Source organism: Gavialis gangeticus, unplaced genomic scaffold (assembly GCF_001723915.1).
Source record: "Gavialis gangeticus isolate Ggan-Ray unplaced genomic scaffold, GavGan_comp1, whole genome shotgun sequence".
Classification (NCBI taxonomy): Eukaryota; Metazoa; Chordata; order Crocodylia; family Gavialidae; genus Gavialis; species Gavialis gangeticus.
The window spans coordinates 23,387,001-23,393,000 of record NW_017728998.1 but is presented as its reverse complement, the minus strand read 5'-3'; the positions used below and the strand labels follow the sequence as shown (position 1 = coordinate 23,393,000).

Sequence of the window (6,000 nt, the reverse complement as noted above, 5' to 3'; positions counted from 1 at the left end):
CACTCTTCTCTTTGTATACATATTCTGACATCTTAACCCTTTTATGAAGGCAAACTTTAAGAGGTTTTTTTTACTCTATACTTTATGTTATATGGAAAATCCCATAATATATCACACAACAATCAATGCCACATTAATAACAATCGTTGATAGTGATGGCTATAGTTAAAATTGCTTAACAGTTTCAGCTGTAAGTCCCTTTTCCACCTTTCCAGAGATGCCAGAATCATATCTCTTTAGAGGCTAAATCACTTCTTGCTTGAATCTTACCAAAAAGAGTTTGTAAGTAAACTTCCTCCTGTTGCTTCTGAGTTACAGGGAAAAACACATCTATCCCATCATAGGAAAAATTCTATGCATTGATAATTGAACGTGGCTCTGGAAAACAGCTCCTGTTTGAAACTTGACACAGGAACAGTGGGGTTGCTCAGTTTGTAAATAATTGGTTTTGATTTAACAAAGATACGACCACTTGAAAATTGCATACTATGCATGTACAGCAGAAAAATGTCCTTAAATCTGCAGGGGTGCACTTAAACATAGATGCACTCTTCATGGGTGGACAGGTAATAAAGAGCACACTGGCTGGTTCAAGTAATTTACAACTATATGCTTGGGAAGCCATCAGAACTTGGAAGCTGTTTAACAGTTTTTATTTTCACTTTCTTCTTTTACAGAGACCTGAAACAAAAAAGAAAAAAAAATATGTCAACACATTGTTAATATTAAACAGTTCAAAGCACAAAGAGTTGGAATATGCAAAAGTTATGGATTCAACATTATTTTAGCCACATTTTTGCATCCCTGATAATGAGTCTTTAACTTTTGAATGTCTTGTGTTTCTGTGGTTCAGACTGGCAACCTCAACGTGGAGTGAACAAACATAAGTGAGTTGGCATTTGTCTGGAGGGAACCATTGACGTTCAAATTCCAATAGATAATTAATGTAAATGCATAAAATGTATATATCTATTTTGTCATTCAGGAGTTACAGCACATTTCCTGTAAGCACCCAAAATAACAAATTAAAGCATGGCACTGGGGTGGGGGGCGTCTAGTCAGAGTGTCAGCAATTAGGAGTTTTGGACAGGGCACATATACCAAAAAAGCATTGGAAATTATACATTTAGGTTAGGGACAGAAATTACAGGTAAATCAGTATAAGCAATCAGAAACTAATACAAATCCATAGCACTTCAAAAGTTCAGTGCATATTCACTGCTTTCAAAATAACTGAAACCAGATTAATATAAATCTGGATGGATGTAGTATCAGATATAAGTGACTTAGGTTAAATTGCTTTATTGAACTTCTGTCCCAGATCCCCTCCAGATTCAAGTTAACTCACAGTTTCACAGCATCCCAGGATGCTTTACACTTCCCCCAAACTTCCACCCCCATTGTAAGATGCTGCTCCAGCGGAGCAGGAAGGTATGTTCTAGTGCCCCCAACTTCTGACCAGGGCTACTGCAGGCATGTGGCTGCATTTCCAGAATCAAAAGTGAATGTCTGTTCACTTGCTTATCAGTTCAATCTATGCAGCTAAGATTAACCTGCAAAGATTGAATTGATCCAGCCTCAGGCTTTTTGAGAGTTTGTACTGAACCTTAAGAGAGCTTTACTTAGGGCTCAATCCATCCCAAAACACTTGCAATCTCTGTGCTTCATAAGACTATAGCTCCTGATTTCCCAGCAGGCTGACCCCATTCCTCACAAAGGTTTGCTTCCTGCAAAAACCACAGAGAGGAGAGGGAATAAAAGCTTTACTATAGATCATTACAGATGGGTCCAGGAAAAAATAGAAAATACCTAAATGAGCTCTCCCCGCTTCCTGAGTTCCACTACTATTTATTTGTGCTCTCTTCCCCCCCCCCCTCCCGTTTCATGGCTGTCTGAGAAAACTGGATTGTCTCCAGCCCTGGACAGGTGGCTGGGAAAGATTTTTTTGGTTAATTACCTCAGGCTGCTGGGAAAGATGTGCTGCTGCCCCTCTTCTGCATTGTGCTGCCTTAGGTTGGTGATTCAATGCAGCAGTACTGCACTGATATTTGGCCAGCCTGATATACCTGCCCACAGGTCAGGGTTATAGATATGGATATTTTGAGGAGTTGATAGATTGCAATAAGTTTTGGGGGGAAAACAAAATGGCATATTGTCTGCTTGAAAAAAAGTGAGGAGAGTCATGCCTAAAGAGGGACATCTGGCATGTATAGCAGGTAAGTTTGCTGCCTCACATATGGGGTTTCACAAAGTGTTTGTAATTCATGCATTGACCTAATATCCCCCTGAACAGATTAAGAGAAGGGGAGAAACTGAGGGACCTTGTGTCCTCATTCACTGTGGGCTCCCAAGTAATCATTAACATTTGTATATGATTGGTCATGCCTGTACAGTAGACTCTCTGACATCCACACTGAATACCTACATTAAATACAGCTATGAAAGCAAGAGCACCTAAGGCTAGATACTGGCAGTTGATAGAAATTAAGAAAACGAAGTACCTCTGCAAAGCGCATATTTCTCTGGAGTCACAGCTATTTTGCTGTCCAAGTGTTAGTCTAGCCCTTCATATTGTGGCATCCTTGATCTCATCCAAATTCAAACTCCATTATTTTTAATGCACTGTTTTCTGCAGGGAATACCACACCAAAGTCAATTTTGTACCACTAACAACAGAAAAAGAGAGATGTTGTGCTATCAGCACTGCCAAAAATGCAACCTCATGTAATTTCTATAAAGAATAGCATGAGAGATGACTCAACTTGTGTATTTCTCAGAGTAAATAATGTGCTAGTTTGCTACATCCACACTATTGTAAAAGCAAGCACAAAGATGCCAAGCCTATGAGCCCTGAAATATTTTCCAGAAGACAGGATCCTATGTCCCTGCCCAAGCATATTCATGGCACTGTGTGCAGAATTTACACACAATTTGCTGTAAATATCTGTGGTGACTTATCTACACGTACAAGTGGCCAGATCTGCATTCAAACTGCTGGTGGTAACAGTGGACATATTCTGTCTTTTCAGTGGTTTCTGTTATACTTTGTTTCCATATGAACAGATTCCTTGGCCCAGCTCAGGCCGCAGCTGCACATGCATCTCTGTGCTCACCCTTTTGTAAATCTATCCTTACTGTCCTGGCTAGAATCCATGTAGTCTTGCAAATAATTTACTATGAAAGAAATTTCTAGCAATGCACTGATTCTGCCTGTTGGACCCATCACAAACTTCAGCAGAGGTTAAGAATAGTAATCAGTATTTATTGCAGTATCCATGGGTACTTTCTAACATAAATCAAATTAATAGATTGCAGTTTCTCAGATCTTACTTGCAAAAAAAATTTTTTTCTCAACAAATAATTTCTTACTTTGATTTTCAAAATGCAATTTGGGAAAGTTTGAGTGAGAATCCAGTCCCCCGCTCTTAAAGTATCAACAATTTCTATTAAACAGCAGAAAAGTAAGGCAGGTATTAGAAAATCCCGCAAAGAGTAATTGTTAAATGCAACATTTTGTCTCTCGGCTTTTGAAATCTGGGCCACTTGACAATCTCAGAGTCACATCCCAACATGTTTCAGTAGTAGGACTGCTACTACTGAAAAGTAGGAACACTCTTGTGATAAAACACACTAAGAAGAAAGTCCAGTCAACTAAGGTACATGAAGTCATTACAACTATTAAAAACATTTATCGAGCACTAAAGTAGAGACTTTGATTTGGAGGAATACCAAGGCTGCAAGCATCCCCCTGCAGTCTCTTTCATCAGTTCCATCATTCTCAACATGAGGCCTTTCTCATCTGAACCCACTATCTGCTCCTTCCTGCTCCTCCTTCATTCCCTGTTCAATCCAGTATGCAGAGAGAAGTTCAAGATGTGGGCTAATGGAACTGGCATGGGATGCAGTTTAATATTGCATGTGCTTAACTTTTTGTGCAACTGACCAATGTGACATGTCTAACTGTATAAATGGAAGTTTTACGGTGATAAGATCAGTAGTTACTGAGATATTTATGTGACATGCTGACAGATATAAAACTACAAAGCTTGCTTTTATGCCTTACATCCTCCTGAAAAAAAAATATAAATACTAAGATGATGGGTCACTTTGAAGATAATTTATTATCTAAATTAACTAATACCTGGCTACATCCTAATATGCAAGATGAGGTCTCAAAACTGCTATTAAAACTATGAACTTAATTTCAGAGTATTCTTGTGTTCTGTGCCAAATGAGGCACAGTACAGCCAGAATAATGCTAGTCTCAGTCTCTCTCATGGTGATTGTGGTGCTGTCATCCAACCAAAGAGAATGATGACACAAAACAGACAAAAGTCACAAGATCATCTCTCTTCAATTTTTACACTCTGTAGGGTTAGGTCTCCTAGGGAGGTTCTCATCTCTGTTGGGAAGGGGGAGGAGGATTACTCTTGGAGAACAGAAGGTCAAGATCTTTTCTTTTAATATCTGTGGATGAAGTGGAGGCCCTTTTCTCATTTATTTTGATCTGGGAAAAACCAACCCCAGAAATTCTTACAGAACAAGATTATAATGTTTCCTGCTGCTGGCAAACAGCTCCCCTCCAGCTGTGCCAACAGCTGAAGTTAAAAGCCTGCTCTACCTCCTTCTCTATTTGATGTGAATGTTACTTTACACGCTGGGAAGGCAGGGCAGACTCAGCAGTCAGTAAAAGAGAAGGGGGAACAGCCTGGTGGAAGCACAGGAAAAAAAAATGAGACTACTGCAGAAATGTGAGGCTGAGGAGAGAAGGAAAGATGAGCTGCATTTTATAAGAAACACTCAGGCAACCAGTGTGTAGGAAATACTGATCCTGGAAGCAAGATACCTTGGGAGGAAAAAGAAATCCTCAGCAGAGCAGGATAATCTTAAAGTTGCTCAATGGCTTCTTGGTGTTCAGTGGGGCACAAACCTTCCCACAAGGCCAGGCACACGCTCACACAGTTTCCAACCCCTTCCAGCCATGCCTACAGACACGTATACAACACCAGGAATAACATTCTCAGTACCTTGCCAGATACAGATATGCATACACACATGTATGCACGCAATGCCCTGCCACAGATAATTTCCTCATTGTGGATAAGCACACCTACAGGTCCTCCATGAACAACCCCATCACCATCTCCCCAGATACATATAGTCCCTATAAGGAACAGTGACTCTTCCAATTCTCAGTTCTGTGAAAACTTCAGATCCACACTTACCACAATGTAAGACGCTACTTGCACTCTGTGTTGACTGTTCCAGACAAACATGTCATCACTACTAAGGATACATGCAGATGTTACACTTCGATTGACCTAACTAATGTTAGGTTGATCTAAGTGCTAAACTGTACATATGCTCTGGGAGTTTACATTGGGCAAAAAATGGCCAGCTCAGTCTATCCTAGTTCATCTAAGGAGCTGCAGTATGAATATTGGGCTATCTTGTGCCCAATCTAACCCAAAGTGTACTTTTTTGGAGTGCAGCCCCTGGGCTGGGAAAACCCAGCCCTGGAGCTGCATTTTTCCTATTGCCCTTCACCCTGATCACCCTGATGAGGCTAGTTTTAGCCTTCTGAGCATCCCCACTCCCAGAGAGATAACTCCCCATGGACTCACAAACCTTCCTGATCCCATCAAACCCTCCCCACACCACCAACCCTCCCAATCTGACCTATCCCTTCATTCACCCCAATTTACTTAGATGGCATCCCCAGCTCCCAGCCCCAGCAAATGGCTACATAAGTGAAGAACTGATCTACCATCATGTGGCTTAACGTAAGCTGCATGATTGTAGATCAGGTCCTGGAAATGTCTGCATGTGCCTTAAGAACTATTCTCCCAGCATGACAACTCTGACATACATGTATTTCTGTTTCATTGGGCAGGGGGAAAAAGCAAGGCAGCTGCAAGTTTTATAATTATTCCTTTAACCTTTGTTCTCCAATCTACCATAAGCCTCTCCATTTTTCTCAAAGCCTTATAGCCCTGTCCT

General features: G+C 40.6%; 1 long non-coding RNA gene across 1 annotated transcript in view; it reads right to left on the bottom strand.

The window, feature by feature from the left end:
• Nucleotides 1-847, bottom strand: part of LOC109289368 — a 6,596-nt gene extending 5,749 nt beyond the window's left edge. The window contains exon 1 of the long non-coding RNA XR_002095347.1: nt 208-847. This is a non-coding gene — a long non-coding RNA (uncharacterized LOC109289368). The remainder of the gene's footprint in view (nt 1-207) is intronic.
• Between the last annotated feature and the right edge of the window lie 5,153 nt (nt 848-6,000).